The sequence below is a fragment of the Molossus molossus genome, unplaced genomic scaffold (genome assembly GCF_014108415.1).
Source record: "Molossus molossus isolate mMolMol1 unplaced genomic scaffold, mMolMol1.p scaffold_m16_p_4, whole genome shotgun sequence".
Lineage (NCBI taxonomy): Eukaryota > Metazoa > Chordata > Mammalia > Chiroptera > Molossidae > Molossus > Molossus molossus.
In genome coordinates this window covers 104,497,368-104,515,597 of record NW_023425377.1, presented here as the reverse complement: position 1 = coordinate 104,515,597, position 18,230 = coordinate 104,497,368, and the positions used below count along the sequence as shown (strand labels likewise).

General features: G+C 44.5%; 1 pseudogene; it reads right to left on the bottom strand.

Annotated features, from left to right (window-relative positions):
• Positions 1–14,401: 14,401 nt before the first annotated feature.
• LOC118616028 lies at positions 14,402–14,792 on the bottom strand (annotated as a pseudogene).
• Between the last annotated feature and the right edge of the window lie 3,438 nt (positions 14,793–18,230).

Genomic DNA, 18,230 nt, shown 5'->3' with positions numbered 1-18,230 from the left:
TGATAGAAATATTCTGTATTGTGACCCTCCTAATGTTAACTTCCTGGTTATGATGTTGTACTAGAGTTTTGCAAGATGTTACCATTGTTCTCAGGAAACTGAGTAAAAGGTACCTGATATCTGTCTGCATTATTTCTTATAACTGCCTGTGACTCTACAGTTATCTCAATATAAGAAGTTTAACTTTATAAATTCTTGAAGACGCCCGGCCGGTGTAGCTTAGTGGTTGAGCGTCAACCCATGCACCAAGAGGTCGCCAGTTCGATTCCTGGTCAGGGCACATGCCCAGGTTGTGGGCCCGATCCCCGGTGGAGGGCATATAGGGGGCGGCCAATCAATGTTCCCTCTCTTTGATGTTTCTCTCTCTCTCAAAATTGATAAAGAAAAAAAATTTTTTTTAATAAAAAAATGATTGAAGACATCAAAGATTTGCTTATGTTGGCTATATCTACTTATATAGTTACAGTATTAAAAATGAATACAGAGGTGTTAAACATATTTACTTAATTCATTTGAAAATAATGACATGCCTAAAACACATGAACACAAATAGCATATTTTCATGAAAAGCAACTACATTTTAAAACAAAGGAAAATAAGTGAGAAAGGTGGCATTGATTTGCATGTTCTCGATCCCTGTAAGGTCTGGCTTAATAGACAGAAGACAGCAGGAACCCCACACCTGCTTCTGCACGCTCCCTCTTACAAGATGTTTTTTAGTTGAAGTACGTGAAGATAATCCAGCCCCACTTCGATGGGTAGTTGAAAAAGAGAAGAGTATTTTAATAGCCTTTCAAATAATTATGGATTTTTTTTTGACACTACACAAAAACTTGACAAATGACAGTTTTGTTTAACACTGGTTGCCAGGTCGAATCTGAAACTATATCAAAGAACTTTTTATCCCCTGTGACATTAAAATGCATTTATCTCTCTAGCACTTTGAAGGGCTCCATGCTTGAATGTTGGCTTGTGGAGCCCCTGCAGGGGTCTGCAGAGGCTACTGGACCACATATTGAGACCACTGCCCTAATGTTCTTAGTCTCAGACCTGAGGTGGGTGCCCAGTAAATGCAGTGATTTGGTGATGAAATATTGAAACCCTTAGTTCCAAAGACTGCCAGAGACCTGGCAAATAGATAGCAAATCTGTCTGATGGAATTTAGGACGGTTGCCTGTTTGGTGCCTCCCCAAGGTAGCCCCATGTTTTTTGGGTGCCGCGATGTGACATTGTATCCTCAAAGAGGAAGGGGCGCCTCTGCAGGACATCAGCCTAATAGGTGACATTTCAAATACTTTGAAAGACATTTATTTTCTGTTTTAGATGAAGATGCTGCAGGACTGAAATGGCTTGTATGGAGGGACAGATTGGAGACCATGTGCCAGAAGTTCTGACCCTCTTTCCCAACCATCTCCCCAGCAGAGCAATGAATGGCCCTTTTTACTGCTATTAACCAGCTTAAGACTTAGCTTTTCTCTTTAACAGGAGCATAATGGTTCCCACACGAATCCCCACCAATGAAACAAAGAAACTTTGCCTTTCACAGTGAATAGTAGTAACCCAGGAGAACTCACTGCCACAAGTTATTATTACAGCACATAACTACGCAAGGATGAAAACAAGATCAGACACTTGTGTGAATAGGGAAAACCAAGGCAAGCTTTTTAGTTTGTTTGCTTTGAAGCAGCCAGTGGTCACTAACTCAAATCTGGGAAGACATTGCAGTAATAGATGATTAGGTGTGGTTTTTGGTTTTGTTTGTTTGTTTGTTTGAGGGAAAGGTTTGCATTTTATTCTGAAACATTCTGGGCAAATCTGAGAAAGGATTAGCTGCAGAACTCTTAAGGGGGCCCTGATGGGTTTTTACATAAAACTGTAGAGGATAGGTACCCCTTTGTACTCTCTAGTTTGTCCCCGAGGGAGCGTGGTGCAGGGCACTGTAATGGTCAGTTCCCTGTGGCTTTCTCCCTCTGAGGACTCCTGGTGGGCAGGGGCTGTGCCTTAGTCACTGTGCCACCCCTACAGCAAGCATAGTAAGTGACCAAACTGGTTATTAGTTGAACTAACAATTCCCATTTACTCAGCTAGATGTTGAGTCCTTCAACATCTAACTGTTAAGCAGTTAGATAGAAGCTTGTCACTCCAGGCTGTTCGAGAATTCTATGAACAACATCCTGGAGTTGCATTTAGGGGGCAATCGAATCATGTGTGGTGTTCCTTCTTCTAAATTTCCTAAGTTATTTTTAGTTAACCTAACTTAATTTGCCAAGCAATTGGACTTCTGGGATGAAAATCATATTTTAAAATGCCTTTTCTCTCTCTTCCCTCAGAGCCTGACTTCAGGCAAGAGGAGGAGGTGGGTTTGCTGTAGAATCAGAAAGCATTTGGAAGGACAGTGTTTAAAACTAGAAATTGACTTCTTGGTGTCATGCTGGGTCAGAAGGCAAAGATTCCAATCCCTGGAGGCATCTTGGAAATTGCTGCGTGCATTGCAGTTCTTGCAATAAAAAACATGTGGACATGAGGTTATTGTTCTATATATTTTCTTTAAATTCTCATGGGTTTTGTGAATATATGCATGTTTCAGAAGAGCTCTTAGATTTAATTACAACACATGTAATTATAATCACAACAAAAATAAAAATTCTATATAATGAAACATTTCCAAGCTCCAGCTGGTGGCCTACTTACAACAGCAATTACGGGGTCACCAGGTTTGGTATAATGAGATTTGATTCATGTTTGGGATTTCCTGAGCAATATACAAATAGAGGATTTCACTATGCTTTTGGGTTGTTACCAGGAGGCATATATAGCATAGTAACTAGAATTTTAATTCAAGTTTACTTCGTTCACTTTTTTCATTCACTTGATAGTTGTAGCTACTATAAAATACACACTATGCTTGGCTACCAAAACTAATTTTTTTTATGTATCTTTATTGTTGAACGTATTATAGTTGTTCCCCCTTTTTCCCCCATTGACCCCCTCTTCCCCAATCCTGTCCCCCTCTTGCCTTCCCCATACTGTTGTCTGTGTCATTGCACAAAAGTTCTTTGGTTTATCTCATCCCACCCTCCCTCCCCCTTCCCTTTGAGGTTCATCAGTCTAACAATCAATCTGTACTTCTTAATTCCTTCATCTTTTTCACCCAGCCCCTCAGTCCCCTCCCATCTGGCAAGCAACAAAAAGTTCTCTGTATCTATGAGTCTGTTTCTGTTCTGCTTGCTCATTTTGTTTGTGGATTCAGTTGTTGATAGATATGTATTGATAGCCATTTTATTGTTCATATTTTTGTTCTCCTTCTCCTTCAGGAAGACCCTTCAACATTTCATATAATAATGGTTTGGTGGTGATGAACTCCTTTAGCTTTTTCTTGTCTGGGAAGCTCTTCATATGTCCATCGATTCTAAATGATAGCTTTGCAGGATAGAGTAATCTTGGTTGTAGGTCCTTGCTTTTCATCACCTTGAATATCTCTTACCACTCCTTTCTGGCCTGCAAAGTTTCTTTTGAGAAATCAGCTGACAGTCTTATAGGAGCTCCTTTGTAGGTAATCAACTGCTTTACTCTTGCTGCTTTTAAGATTCTCTCTTTGTCTTGAACCTTTGGCATTTTGATGATGATGTATCTTGGTGTGAACCTCTTTGGGTTCATCTTCTTTGGGACTCTCTGTGCTTCCTGGACTTATATGTCTGTTTCCTTCACCAAGTTAGGGAAGATTTCTGTTATTATTATTTTTTTTAATAGGCTTTCAATTTCTTGCTCTCTTTCTTCTTTTCTGGCACCCCAGGATGCGAATGTTGGCACCCTAGAAGTTGTCCCAGAGGCTCCTTACACTATCCTCATTTTTTTGGATTATTTTTATTTATTTATTTTTTTGCTGTTCTGATTGGGTGTTTTTTGCTTCCTATATTGCAAGCCAATGATTTGCTTCTTGGTTTTACCTACCCTACTATTGATTCCCTGTAAATTATTCTTTATTTCAGTTAGTGCATCCTTCATTTCTGACTGGTCCTTTTTTATGCTGTTAATGTTCTCACTAAGTTCATTAGAGTTCTCCTTAAGTTCCTTGAAGTTCTCACTGACATCCTTATAACCAGTGTTTTGAACTCTGCATCTGATTGATTGCTTATCTCCATTTTGTTGAGTTCTTTTCCTGGAGTTTTGTTCTTTTCTTTCATTTGGGCCTTGTTTCTTTGTCTCCCATTTTGGCTGCTTCCCGATGTTTGTTTCTATGTATTAGTAGAGTTGCTATGTCTCCTAGGCTTCATAGAGTGGGATCCAGTGGCACAGCCTTCCTAATCACCCGAGCTGGGCCCTCGAGGTGCACCCCTAGTGTGGACTGTACACCCTTCTGTAGTAATTGAGTCTTGATTGCTCTTGGCACATCAATGGGAGGGATGAGCCCTGGCCAGTTTGGCTGAGTAGTTAGAGTGTCGGCCCACAGTCCGAAGGGTCACAAATTCAATTCCCAGTCAAGGGTGTGTACTTGGGTTGTGGCTTTGATCCCTGGCCCCAGTTGTTGTCATGCAGAAGGCAACCAGTCACATTGATGTTTTTCTCTCTCTCTCTTCTTCTCTCCCTCCCTTCCACTCTATCTCTATCTAAAAATCAATGGAAAAATACCCTCAGGTAAGGAGTAACAGAAAAAAAAATTGTGATGACTAGGTGAGTTATTAAAAACCAAGTCTGAATAACTTAGTGTGAAGCACCTTGACCAAATTTGCAAAATGTCTGATTTCAGAATCCAGTGTGTTTTGTTTTGTTTTTGGTATATGCCCCTGGCGGGAACCAAACCTGGGACTCTCTGGTCCACAGGCTGGCGCTCCAACCACTGAGCCAAACCGGCCAGGACTCCAGGTGTGTTTTCTTTGACTCTAGACAATGTTTGCAAAACACCCGAGGCAATGTAAAGTGTTGGGAAATTTCACATAAAAACTGGTGGATTTCTCATTAACACTGAGATTTTTTAAATTTCCCTTTGGAAAAAAAATGAAAATCCTTGGCATCAGGGCCAATATTTTGGCTTGGCAACAGTCCGCCGGCCTAAGAAGTTGCTGTCTCCTCGGGATATAATAAGCTGGTCTTGAAAGCATGAGAAGCTGTGGTTTGGGAGGGGGCATTGGAGACAGAGCGAGTGGAAGAAGAAAAGAGGATTTGTATGTGTATGGTGAAGCACAAGTGATTCCATGATGTACAAGTATACGCTTTGGGTTAAGAGGAGTGAAAATGAAGTTGCAGAGGCCAGAACGGGCTAGATTTGGGCACCTTTTTTTTAATCCTCACCCGAGGACATTTTTCCATTTTTTTGTTCAGGTAGAGTGGGAGGGAGAGAGAGGAACAGAGAGAGAGAGAGAAACATCGATGTGAAAGGAACACATCGAGTGGCTGCCACCCGCACAACCCACCAGGGCCGGGGACAAACTGCAACCGAGGTACGTGCCCTTAGCGGGAACTGAACCCGGGTCTCTCAGGACCGCAGGCCAACGCTCTAACCGCTGAGCCAAACCGGCCAGGGCGATTTGGGCAACTTTTGCATGTGAGGTTAAGGAGCTTGAACTTGATCTTACAGGTTTTTACAGACATTTAGATTTTAGGATATGAGTCAAATGGTCAGATTTCTGTGCCAGCCAGGTCATTGTGTTGGCAAGTGGCAGAAGGTGAGGGCACCCAGCCTGAAGGCTAGGAGTTCAGTTAAGAAGCTATTATAGTTTCCTAAGAAAAATATAGAGAGGCTTGAACTCCGGTCATGATGGTGGGGATGGGGACAAATAGACAGAAGACTTGAGAGGTGTAAAGAAGCATAAACACGGTTCAAGGGTCTACAGAATATAGAATAAGAGGAAGGGGAAGGATGCGGCGATGACACCTGTGATTCCGACTACTGAATGGAGGGTTGTGCCATTGCAGGCCGGAGGAGATCACATAAGAAAGAGCAACGTGAAAGGAACGATCATGGTCATTTCCAGGCCTGCTGAGTGTGGGTGTCTGTGTGGATGGCCAAGGAGAGCTATCCAACGGGCAGTTAGATACAGGAGCTTAGTTCGTTTGGGCTGCTATGGCAAAAACACCACATACCGGGTGGCTTGCATACAAACTTATTTCTCAGAGTTCTAGAGTCTAAGGAGTCCAAAATCAAGGCACTGGGAGATTCTGTGTTTGATGAAAGCCCGCCTCCCAGTTCATAGACCGCTGTGTTCTCACATGCGGAGGGGGTGAGGGAACCCTCCGGGACCTCTTTGATCAGGGCTCTGCTCTCATGACTTAATCACCTCCCAAACAGCTCCCTCCAAATGCCATCACACTAGAATTAGGTTTGAATGTATGAATTTGGGGGGACACAAACCTTTATTCTTTTTTTTTTTTTTAATATTTGTTTTATTTTTATTTATTTATTTATTTTTTTAATCCTCATCCGAGGACATTTTTCCATTTTTTGTACAGACAGAGTGGGAGGGAGAGAGAGGAAGAGAGAGAGAGAGGGAAACATCAATGTGAAAGGGACACATCGAGTGGCTGCCACCCGCACGACCAACCAGGGCCAGGGACAAACTGCAACCGAGGTACATGCCCTTAGCGGGAACCGAACCCGGGCCTCTCCGGACCGCAGGTGGACGCTCTAACCGCTGAGCCAAACCGGCCAGGGCCAAACCTTTATTCTATAGCAAGAATCTAAAGCTCAGTGAAAGTGACTTATTTAGAGGTAGAATTTTGGGCATCAGCACAGCAGTGATTGTCAGGACGAGGAGAATGCGCCGATCACCCGGTGGAGTATAGAGCAGGGGAGGACAGTGAGTGGAGGGTGAGCCCCGGGGGCACCCGCTCCTGATGCAATAATCTGCAGTTCCAACAACTACTGGCTGTACTTGTGCAGCCCAGACCAAAGTCTGATGGCTGCCTCCTCAACAGAATGGCTCTCTTCTCTTCACCGTTTCTTTTCTCTCATTGATTTCTTCTCCTAGTTCTCCCTTGTTTTTCTTACTACTTCAATCTTCCCCCTTGGTTTTTTTAATTATTATTATAAAATATATCACATATAAGAAGAGGGCTTTTCAATGCATATGTATGGTTTAAAGAAGAACATAAAGTAAACATAGTACCAGCTGATGAAATAGAACATTCCAGATAGTCACCCTCCCTGACTGTCTCTCCCCTTGTCCCTCCTCCCAGAGGTAATAACCACTACACTGAATTTTGTGGGCTTTTTACATAATTTTATCATATATGATGATCACGAAACAATAGTTTGCTTTTTTAGGGGGTGTTTGTATAAATGGTGTAGAACTGCCTTTTTTTGTGACAGCGTGGTCGCTTTTCAATACTGTGCTCACGGGGTTCATCTCTGCGCATGCAGGCAGCCGTAGCTCCCTTCCCCCGCTCTTCTGCGTGCAGTTCATCCACCCCCCGTGGGCAGACCAGGGCTGAGGCTGTGACCAGTGATTTACGAACACGCTTTCTGTCTGGCTGGCAAACATCTGCACCCAGGGTTATACCCAAACGGGAATTGCTGGATGGACTGTATGGGCAGCCTTATTCTTTTCCAAAGTCCCTGTGCCAATTTGTAATCCCTCCTGGAGTCATCTTCCTTTTCTAAATTAAAAATGTGTATTTTGTTGTTAAGAAACCTGTACTCATTAAATATTTTTTAAATATATAAAAAAAATTACCATCGTTCTAATACTCCACGAGAAAAAAGGGGAGGGGGGCCCGGCACCCTTTCCTCACTCGTATGTGTATGTTTCCATTCCACCTTATTTCCGTCTTTTAGTTCCTGCGTTCTCCGTTCTTGCCTTTCACAGATTCATTCTAAAGGCCAAAATGCCCTTCTTTACACATTTTAGTTCCTGTTCACGTTTTCTGCTCCTGTACTGATGTTCCCCACCCTCTTCTCCGCCACAGGCCCTTGAGGAGGTGCCACCGCATTCCGGATCCGAAATTCCCCACGGATTCAGGGGCTGGAGCAAAATTCCCACTGTCAGAAGAGCAGGGGAGGGCAGGGGCTGGTGGCCTCTGGGAAATCCCACCCTGGGGCCTGTTTTGTTTTCTGCTTTTTAATATGTGTCATCAGTATACTTAGCCTTTGGGAACTGGCTGAACTCCCTGTCTGTTTCCTGAGTGGAAAGGTGACCAGCACTAGGACCTGCTCAGTATTTCCCAGAGGTTATTTATGGATGCAGCCTGGCGGTCTGAAAATAGAAGCGTCGGTCCAAGGAGGTGTCCCCAGGTCAGTGGGGCAGGGCTTGCTGGCTCTTCGCTAGAGCAGACAGCTTTGGCCTTCGTAGAGAGGGCAGAGCCCGGGTCCCTGCCAGGGCAGAGGGGAACTGAGCCACTTCCTCCTGTCCACAGTGTCAGGCAGGAATGCGGAGGCCACAGGCCCCCTGGAAGGGCTGGGCCCCTTGTGGCTGGCAATACTTATATTGGCTCCCAGCCGCCTGGCGTTTGGGCATCTTGTCTCTGGACTGTGAGATGCACTCATGACCCTCGGGGACATTCCTGGAAGCAAGGGGCTTGTCTCAGGATTTGTAGTGCAGCAGTCCTGCCCTGGTGGGTTTATCACTCAGCTCTCCATCCAGTGCGTCTTCACTTTTCCACACACTGGGTCACCTGGGCAGCTGTACAAACCCTGATACCTTGTCCCGCCCCCCGAGAGTCTGAAGCAATGGAGCTAGTGTGAGGCCTGGCCATCAGGGCTTTTCAGAGCTCTCCAGATGACTCTACTGTTCAGAGAGGAATACTGCCTAAGCTGAAAGGGGGACCTCAAGCGGACCACTTGTCATTTTCTAGTATTTGCTTTAATAGCTGCCATTTGTGGAAGCCCACTGTGTGCCCGACAAGGTGCTAGGCTCTGGTCGCAGTAGCTCACAATGACTGGGCCTGGGTTACTGATAAGGAAACAGGCTCAGAGAGGATAAGTGATTTGCCCAAGTTTAGATAGGAAAATTAGGATTTAAATTCTGACTTTTTGTTGTTGTTGCTAATCCTCACCTGAGGATATTTTTCAGTGTTAGATAGAGTGGAAGTGGGGGGTGGGAGAAATCAATGTAAAAGAGACACATTGATTGATTGCTTCCCACACAAACCCCGACCGGGACAGGGATCAAACCTGCAACCCAGGTACATGCTCCTGACCAGAAATCAAACCCAAGACCCTTCAGTCCAAGGGCTCTAACCACTGAGCAAGACCAACCAGGGCATAAATTCAGATTTTTCTGACTTCACTGTCTGTGCTCTAACCTCTTCATCACATGCCTCTCTTTTGGAAGATTATCAAGGAGGGTTTGGAGAATAAGAGCCCTTTCAATGTAGCAAGTTAGTATGATTTAAAGCATGAATGAGGCAGAGACAGAAGAATGCAAGGAAGTGAGGAGAGAGGAGGGAGTTGTCCAATTTGAACTGGGGATCAAAATGCAGTCTACAATGAGGTCTTTCTTTCTTTACGCTGTTGGGAGCCACAGTCACCTGCTGTGTGGGGGCCCCGCGCAGGTCGGGAGAGGCAGGCCTGGGCAGGGCTCTGACTCAGCTCTGATGGCAGAGGCAGATGTGCTCTCGTGCTCACAACATCACCAGAATTTAAACTAATGATGGAAACCTAATTCCCGACAGACATTCTCTGCAATGGTTGCAGAGTGGCCAAGCTGTGGCCAAGCTGTCCTCCCACACAACTGCCTGCTTGACACGGTGGCTCTGTCCTGCCCGGGGGTCCCCCTTCCTGACTCTCTCCCTAAGTAGGGCCTAGAACAGTATCTGAAGACATCCGATGGAACTTCTCCCTTCCTGCCAGTCATGTTGTCATCTCCCAGGCTTGGAGGTTGTTACCCGAAATGTCAAAGTCAGACACAACTTGTCACACTCACCACTGTGGTGCGTTTGTATGTTTGTGTTGGAGGACCATGATGTCTCTAGGAGCTGACTTGCTATTTCTCATTTCAATATATTGAGTGTCTAGAACCTCTCATGGAAAGCCTACCAGAGTCTTTCTGACTACATCACAGAAGGTCAAAGTTCATAGCACCCAAAACACTGTTTAGTTCATTGTAATGAATCATCCAAGTACCTCAATGACCTAGGTCATTGAAGAAAGATCTTGAAAAGACCTCATCTTATGAAGTCTGACTTAGAAAGTCTGCATGTGCGTATGTTCATGGGTGTACACGCATATGCACACAGGCACACACAGTCGCACAGAAGAGTGAAGACGGTTGTATTGACACTCAGGGAACAGGCGGCCATGGTTACAGGGTCTGGCGGAGGCTTTTATGGTCACCAGCAAACACGTTTCTCAGGACAGCACTTTTCTCCCCTTTCTAACAGTGGAGCATAGAGACGGGCGGGATTCCTGAAGTGGTCACTCTTGGCCCTGGGGGTGAAGGCCTGGCTCTCGCACCTCTTACCAAGCCTCTGATTCCACGATCCTTCTCCTGGGAGGGCAGTGGACGCCAGATGCTAAATTTGCTAACCCCGAGCATAGAAACCCTGCATGAACACAGGAGGACGTGCCTTTTCCTTTGGTTGGCTTTTCCCCAGAGAGGCAAGACACTGAGAAGTGCAATACCTTGGAGGGGATAAAATTGCTTTTATGACCATAAGTAAGGACTCTCAAGCTCGAAGGTGAGACAGACTTAACTCTCCTCAGGCTCGTGTAACAACGTGCGTTTGGCTTGTTTTTACTTCCTCGTGTGGAATCAGATGGGAGTTTTAGTTCCAGTCTGAGTGCTGTGGAAATTGTAGAAGGGAGAAGCCATAAACAAAGTGCCTGTATGACAGAGGTGTCACCACAGGAAGACATTTGACGCTGCAGAGCTCGGTGGAGTAGGGTTACAGGGAGATCCAGAGACCCCATACTGCTCAGCTCCTGGGGCAGCAGTCACATCGTCTGTGTGAACCTAATGGTATTGAAAGCATCAGTGACTTCTCCTGGAATTCCTGATGCCAGTGGGATTTTAAAATGTGATCCAAATTGTAGTCCATAAACACCTACAAATCTGCAAATATATGTTTAGGGATTCATAGATTTTAGGCCTTTGAATGTTCTGGATCTTCTGATGGCCCTTTAAAGCAGAAATGTTAATGAGATTGTAGAGCCTCGGTTTGCTTGTGTTTACAATCAAAATTTCACCAAGCCATTAGTTCAAGTGATCTTTTTTAAAAATCAAAAAAACATTTATACAGAAAAGTAGACCTTTTCCCAAATCCATTAGGTTTCTGCTGTTCAACCTTCTCAACCACGTTTCATTTCTGGGTCTGTGGTCTCACCACAAAAGTAATCATGCTGAATGTCTGTTCTAGAGAAGCCCCCCTGAGGGGTGGAGATAAAACTGAGCTGTGAGGAGAGGGCGGGACTTAGAGAGGGAGGAAGGGGCGGGGTGGAGGCAGGAATGTGACCCCTTTCAGGTCTGTGTACTTCCAGTCGGGGCTGTGTCTAATCCCACGGGTAGAGCCTTCGGGTGGAAGTCATTTGATACTTCGTGAAGTACCAGAGTTAATGGTTTTTCGCAATTTTTAAAAAGTATGTCAGTAACAGTCATGACTTCTACTTACCTTCACCTTGGCACAGGTTAGGAATAAATTTTGCTACAAAAAACACATATTAAAAAATTAAACTAGTTTTGTTTTGGAATCTGGCTTTCTATTTTTGGAAGACAGAGGTCATTCTCCTTTGGATTCACTTAGTAGTTGAGGGGTGATAGCAGGCAACGGGCAAATATTCAGGAAAACCACTTAGGTTGGATTGGTAACCGTCATAAATCCGTAATTGGGATTTGTCTCTCACTCCTGCTGAATGCCACACTGGCACACCCGAAGTTTCAAGAGGGGCTCTAGGGACTACTCCAGGTCCACAAGGCAGGAGCTCCAGGTCTCCCGGCAAAAGGCAGCACGTTAAGGAGGCTGAGAATGCGCAACTGGTCCATTCATTCTGAGGAGGGGTCTTGTCCTCTACATTCTTCGCCAGCCTTTCTCTCACGTAACAAGCCATTTTCTCCTGGAACTGCAGTTATTTGATTCTGAGCCATCTCTTCCTTTCATCATATGTGCAAAAGCAGCCCAGTAGGCTCGTTGGATGTTTTGAGTGGGATCAGTGAACTTGAACTGGCACCATTTGGAAACTTTCCCGTCCTAGCGGTCACTTCCTCGTCCTCGATACCTTCTCATATGCCCCTAAGGGGGGGGGGGCAGTGTTTTGCCACCCCAATATCCCCAATTTTCGGGATATTGATTTTAAGCTGGCTATTGAGAAACAAAAAACTCGGAAAGAACGTTTCACCCTCCCCCTTTTCCACCCAAAGGAATTCCGTTAGGAAAACCTGCTGCAGGAAGAGAACCTTAGCTGTTCACCTTGGCGCATATGAGTGAAACGTGGCAGACAGGGAGGATCCCAACTAAATTCTGTTCCCCAGGTTCCCCTGGGTCCCACTGTTTCTGAGTGGCCCTGCAATCATTTGTTAGCCAAATGTTGGCTTTTTCTCATCTACCTGTGAATTGCTTATCTCCTTCCTTAGTCCAAAATGACACATCTGCTTCATTGCGCCTCACCGTCTTTGGAGTTTTCATGCTCATGTGAATTCCTCGTGGACACAAGTTAACATTTGATGTTTCTCCTGTTAATCTGCTGTATGTCATTTGACTTATTTGACCAGAAGAACTAAAGGGGTAAGGGGAACGTTTTCCCAGTGTTGACACCCTCAAGGGCCCTTTGCTCTGTCCTCCCTCTCTGTGCTGTCTGCACCGGTGTGAAACCCATCCCAATAATCCAAGCCTCCATTCATTTTTATTGTTTCATCAAAGCCCAGGACACAGCATTGAAGTTCCAGTGTGGCTGTGCCACTAATTAGTGGGTGACCTTACCTGGCTAGGGTGTAGGTACCTGGAGTCCAGATATGACCGTGCCCTCACCTGCAGACTCTGTCACCTTTGTCTCCAATAGGACAAGGAAACTATAGATAAGTTTTCTAAGAGCTTATTTGAGCCCAGATTTTGATGAGATGCCTGGATGCAAGATCTCAGCAGACTGAGAAAATGCTCGGGAGAAGGGCCGTTTTGCAGTCTTCCTCATGCATTAATAATCAAAGGAGAAAGTGTTAGGAAGGTTACATGAAACCACTGATGGTTGATTAAGGAGTCGGGAGAAGGCAAAGCTGGAAATCTCTACTACTGGGTAAAAAGCAAAATGGAGAAATACATCCTTCTCTTACACTGGTGGGTACAGGACAGTTACCAGCCCGTATTTTCTGCACACAGAGATGGTGTACGGGCAACAAGATAACAGTGCGGAGTTCTGAGGCCTTGAGCTCCAGTGCACGCTGCACTTGTGCCTTCAAGGAGCCTGGGAAAGGAAATTACTCTGACCTTTCAAAGGCATGTTTTCTGAGTTGCACAAAGGTAAATAGACAGAACTCGCTTAGGGTAAAGACTGACCTTTCATCAGGGCAGCCATAGGCCAGGACGTGACTACCCAACATGATCCACTTGGTTAGGAATTTCCATGTTCAGAACATCCTGAGCGGTTCTTTTTCAGCACTGAGTCTGTAAGACCATGTGACACCGCTGAGCTTATCAGGTTTAGGACACAGCCCGTTTTTCATTCACACCCTCCTGTCTCAGTCCCAGGATCCTGGCCCAGCAACAGCCTCAATGTCCACCACCTCCACTGGGCTGGACCAACTCCTGCAAGTGGGGTGTGGTGATAGGTAAGACAGGTATAACTAGGAAGTTTTCTGGTGTGAACTATCTGTGTTGACCTTGAGTAGTTACTTCACTCCTCTAAGCCTCAGTTTCCTCATATGTAAAATAGGCATAATGATAGTCCTACTTCATATGTAGGACTGTTGCAGATTAAATGAGAAATGTGGGTAAAACACGTAACACAATTAGCTATTGGTGACAATGCTTATGATGGTGATGGTGATGAGGACACACAGTCCCACCCCACCCGGGTATTTTGAGGACTTCAGCCAGTGTTGCCAGGGGAGGGCCCTGTCTTGGCTCTAGACTGGATCCTTTTCCTCTCTCCTCTCTTGGGAACTTTATCCACACTGGTACATAGTCCGTGATTATATCCTGGCAGCCTGGCTGAAATGCTTTTTTTTAAATCCTCACCAGAGGACATTTTTGCATTTATCTTTAGATAGAGCAGGAGGGAGAGAGGGAGGGAGAGAGAGAGAGAAAAACATCGAGTGGTTGCCACCCACACGACCCCCAACTGGGACGGGAACAAATTACAACTGAGATACGTGCCCTTAGTGGGAACCAAACCCGGGTCTCTCTGGTCCGCAGGCTGACACTCTAACCGCTGAGCCAAACCGGCCAGGGCAGTAAACCATTTCTCCTGCTGGTTCACAGAATTCAACATCTTGACTTTTCTTTTCTTTTCTTTTGAGAAACAAAAACCAAGTTTATTTGTTCATTTCTTGCATTTGAAGTACTCTTGGATGACATCCTTTGCCTGGGATTCTTTGCCATAGTCCTTAACCACCACACAACTGCAACCAACCACTTTAGGGGATTTTCCCTCTCTGTCGATTTTGCAGAGGCCTACCCACTCTCCTAGTTTCTTGTCGTCGTCAACCTTGATGAGGTTGATTTGGTGTCTGCACAAAGGGCCTCCACCAACTTGACATACATCGGCTCATCACAGTTGGATGCGAGCACACAAAGGTGGGCTTGGCGCTTGCCTAAGGCTTTGGCAGTTTCTCGAATTCGCGCGCTAGGCCATCGTGGATGAGGGTGGTCTTCGGCACCTCTTGCAAAGCTGTGTGAACGTCCATCACACCTCCAGCAGCAATGCCTTCCTCGCCCACGGCGGTGGGTTAGGGGCAGAGCCGAATCTCGAATGCGCCCAAGCCTCCGCCTCTGCGCAACTCCGCCGCGGCAGGGGAAGAGCTTGACTTTTCTTTTTTTGTCTTTTGCATTTTTAAAAGTTTCCAATTACAAGTGACATACAATATTATACTAGTTGTAGGTGTGCAACATAGTGATTAGAGATTTATCTAATTTACCAAGTGATCACCCTGATAAGTCTAGTACCCACCTGGCATCATATATAATTACTACAATATCAGTGACTATATTTCCTGTGCTGTACTTTATATCCCTATGACTGTTTTGTAACTACCCAATTTGCACTTCTGAATTCCTTCACCTTTTTTGCCCATCCTCACAACTCCCTCTCCTCTGGCAACCATCTTTTTGTTCTCTGTATCTATGGGTATGCTTTTGTTTTATTTTGTTTTTTAAAATTCCACATATAAGTGAAATGATATGGCATTCGTTCTCTGTCTGACTTATTTTGCTTAGGATAATACCCTCTAGGTCCATCCATGTTGGCCTTGACTTTCTTTTCTTGCAATTTGTTTTCTTTATTTTTATAGCTTCAAATGCATCTGTCACTGCAAGCTAAGGGACTCTTCCCGCTGACTCCCTCGGAGTGCCCTCCACCAATGCCTCCAGCCACAGCCTTGGCTCCAACTGTGCAGCTCAGATTCTAGAAAGGATGGAGGATGACTGGAAGACTCCTCCTCCCCCACCACCTGGTCCCACCCCCGATTCAAACACTCTGTTGGAATCCGGCCATTTCTTTTATTTCCCTACAAATTTATCCCAGTAAGGGTTTATTTTCCTTTGAAACTAAGTTGACTGTCACTGAGCTGCTGTTTCACTATTGAAGTGATTTGTATCACCAGTGGGTTTCTCTTGACTGTACACCTAGCAGTAGGTTTCAAGGAAAGCATAGATTGGCTGTAACAGAGATTGCTGAATAGTTTTCCAAAATGGTTGTACAAATTTACATTCCCACCAGTGAAGTATGAGTGTACGGGTTGCTCAATCTCCTTGTCAACACTTTGTCATGTTGGCCTCTTAGTTTTAGTCATTCTGGTGGGTGGGTAATAATCTTTCATTGTGATTTTAATTGGCATCTCCTGATGCAGTACTGATGTTAAGTAACTTTTAGATGCTCGTTGGCCATTTGGATAGCCTCTTTGGCCATTTGGATAGCCTCTTTGGCAAAACAAAGTGCCTGTTAGGTCTTTTGCTCATTTAAAAACTTGGATCATTCTTTGCTATTTGTAGAAGCTCTCTCTACATGTTCTGGACATGAATGCCATGTATGTATTGTGAACAGCTGTTAGTCTGTGGTTTGCCCTTTGCTCTCTTAATTGTATCTTTTGATGAAGAAAAGTTTCTTCATTTTAATGTAGTCCAAATGATCAACCTGGTTTTTAATTAGTGCCTTTTCTGCCCTATTTAAGAAATCTTTGATTACCCGTAATATCATGAAAGTGTTCTCCTATGTTTTTCTCTAGAAACTTCATTGTTTTACCTTTCACATTAAGACCTATAATCTATTTTGAATTAATTTTTGTGTACAGTGTTAAGGAGGGCTCAAAGTTCATTTTTCACATATAGATATACAATTCATCTAGGACTAGTCATTAAAAGGACCATTGTTTTCTTCACTGAATTGCAGCAGTGACTTTGTCATAAAGTAATTGTATATGTGGGTCTGTTCTGGGCTCTTAATTCTGTTTCATGGATCTATTCGAATATCTTTGTGCTAATACCATACTGTCTTGATTACTGTAGCTTTCTAATAAATCTTGATATCTGATAGTATAAATCTTCCAATGTTATCCTTCAAGATTATCCTGACTAGTCTAGATTTTTTTCCTTTGCCATATAAATTTTAGAATCAGGTTGTCAATTTTCTCTCTCTCTCTCTCTCTCTCTCTCTCGCTCTCGCTCTCGCTCTCGCTCCCCACCCCCCATACACACCCTACTGGCCTTTGATTGAGATTCCATTAAATTCATAGACCATTTTGGGATAGAACTGACATGTTGACAATACTGAGATTTGACATATGCCTCCACTGTTTAGGTCTTTAGTTTCTCTCAACAATGTTTTGTCATTTTCAATGTAGAAAAAAAATTGTTAAATAAAATTTACCTTCTTAATTGGCATAATCTTTTTTTTTTTTTTTTATTGGGGAAAGGGCTAGCAATGTAAAAACTATTGAAAATCAATTTCTATTTCCAACCTATTGATAATAGCCTTCAAAGCAGTGTAGAGGTCCCTTATGGCGTTTGTCTCGCTCTGGAAACCTCCTCAATGCCGAGTTTCCATAGACTCCTTCCGTGCACCCCACATCTCTTCACTCCACCTCTTCCTCTCCACGTCACTTCTCATCCCTCAGAAGTGGCTTTATCTCGTTACTTACCTACAGCAGTGTTTCAGACTTGGTGTTTGTTTGCAAGCTAGCCTAAGTAAAAGGATATTTTCCCACGAGGATATCGGGGTCCACACTTGGACTTCTGAGGGGTTCCTGACACTATAATGCCACATGCCTCAGTGGATACACTCAGTCCAAAGATACCCGCTGCCCATTCCAAGCTACTCTTAGTCATTCTTAAGTTGCGATGTATCAAGCTGTAGTATCCTCCATGCAAATCTCAAACTAAACATGTCTTGTGTGGTCTGGGGGAGTATGATGCCTGGAGAATTCCTTCATCTAAAAGGGATATTCAGGGCCGAGATGTCCCTCCCTGACATTGATCCTTGGCGGGTTCACTTGTGAGATTTTATTATGTAAACCTCCCCGAAGAATCTTATCACTGAGTCTATGTCAGGTATTTCGGTTGGATTACCACGTACTCCTTGTGAACTGAGTGGGAGAACAGAGACGGTTGACATGTCTGTCGGGGAAATGGTTACAGATGCAGGGGTGGGGTGAGGCCTCTTTGAGCCAAGGACAGGTTTTATGACCAGGCCCTTGACCAGAAGTGTTGAAAGCCCAGTTGGTGGTCAAAATCCCTAGTTACAGCTGAGCTGCAGCAAATGGAAACCAGCAACCAACTGAGCAGCCCCCCTAAGCCGCTTGCCTCAAAAGCAGCCTATTCAGCGTTAAAACAAGAAAGAATCATTCTGAACGCTCTGGAGAACAACCTCAGTGAAGCTTTTCATTAACTGAAATTTGGATGGAAGTGCTAGAATCACTCTGGGAATCTCCCAAAATTAATTAACTGCTTGACTGAAATGAATTCATAGAAAGCTTACGAAAGGGGATTTCACTTCTCTGTCTATCATGGCTGATAGGATCCACTTGAGAAGGACTCAAAGGCATTCTGGGACCAGAATAGTGGGGTCAGTAGAGCTGAGCCAGAGACAGTGGCCCTCACTTGGGTTGGCTTCTATTGCAGAGACCCCTCTGCCAAAGAAGCGATGCCTTTGTTCAACT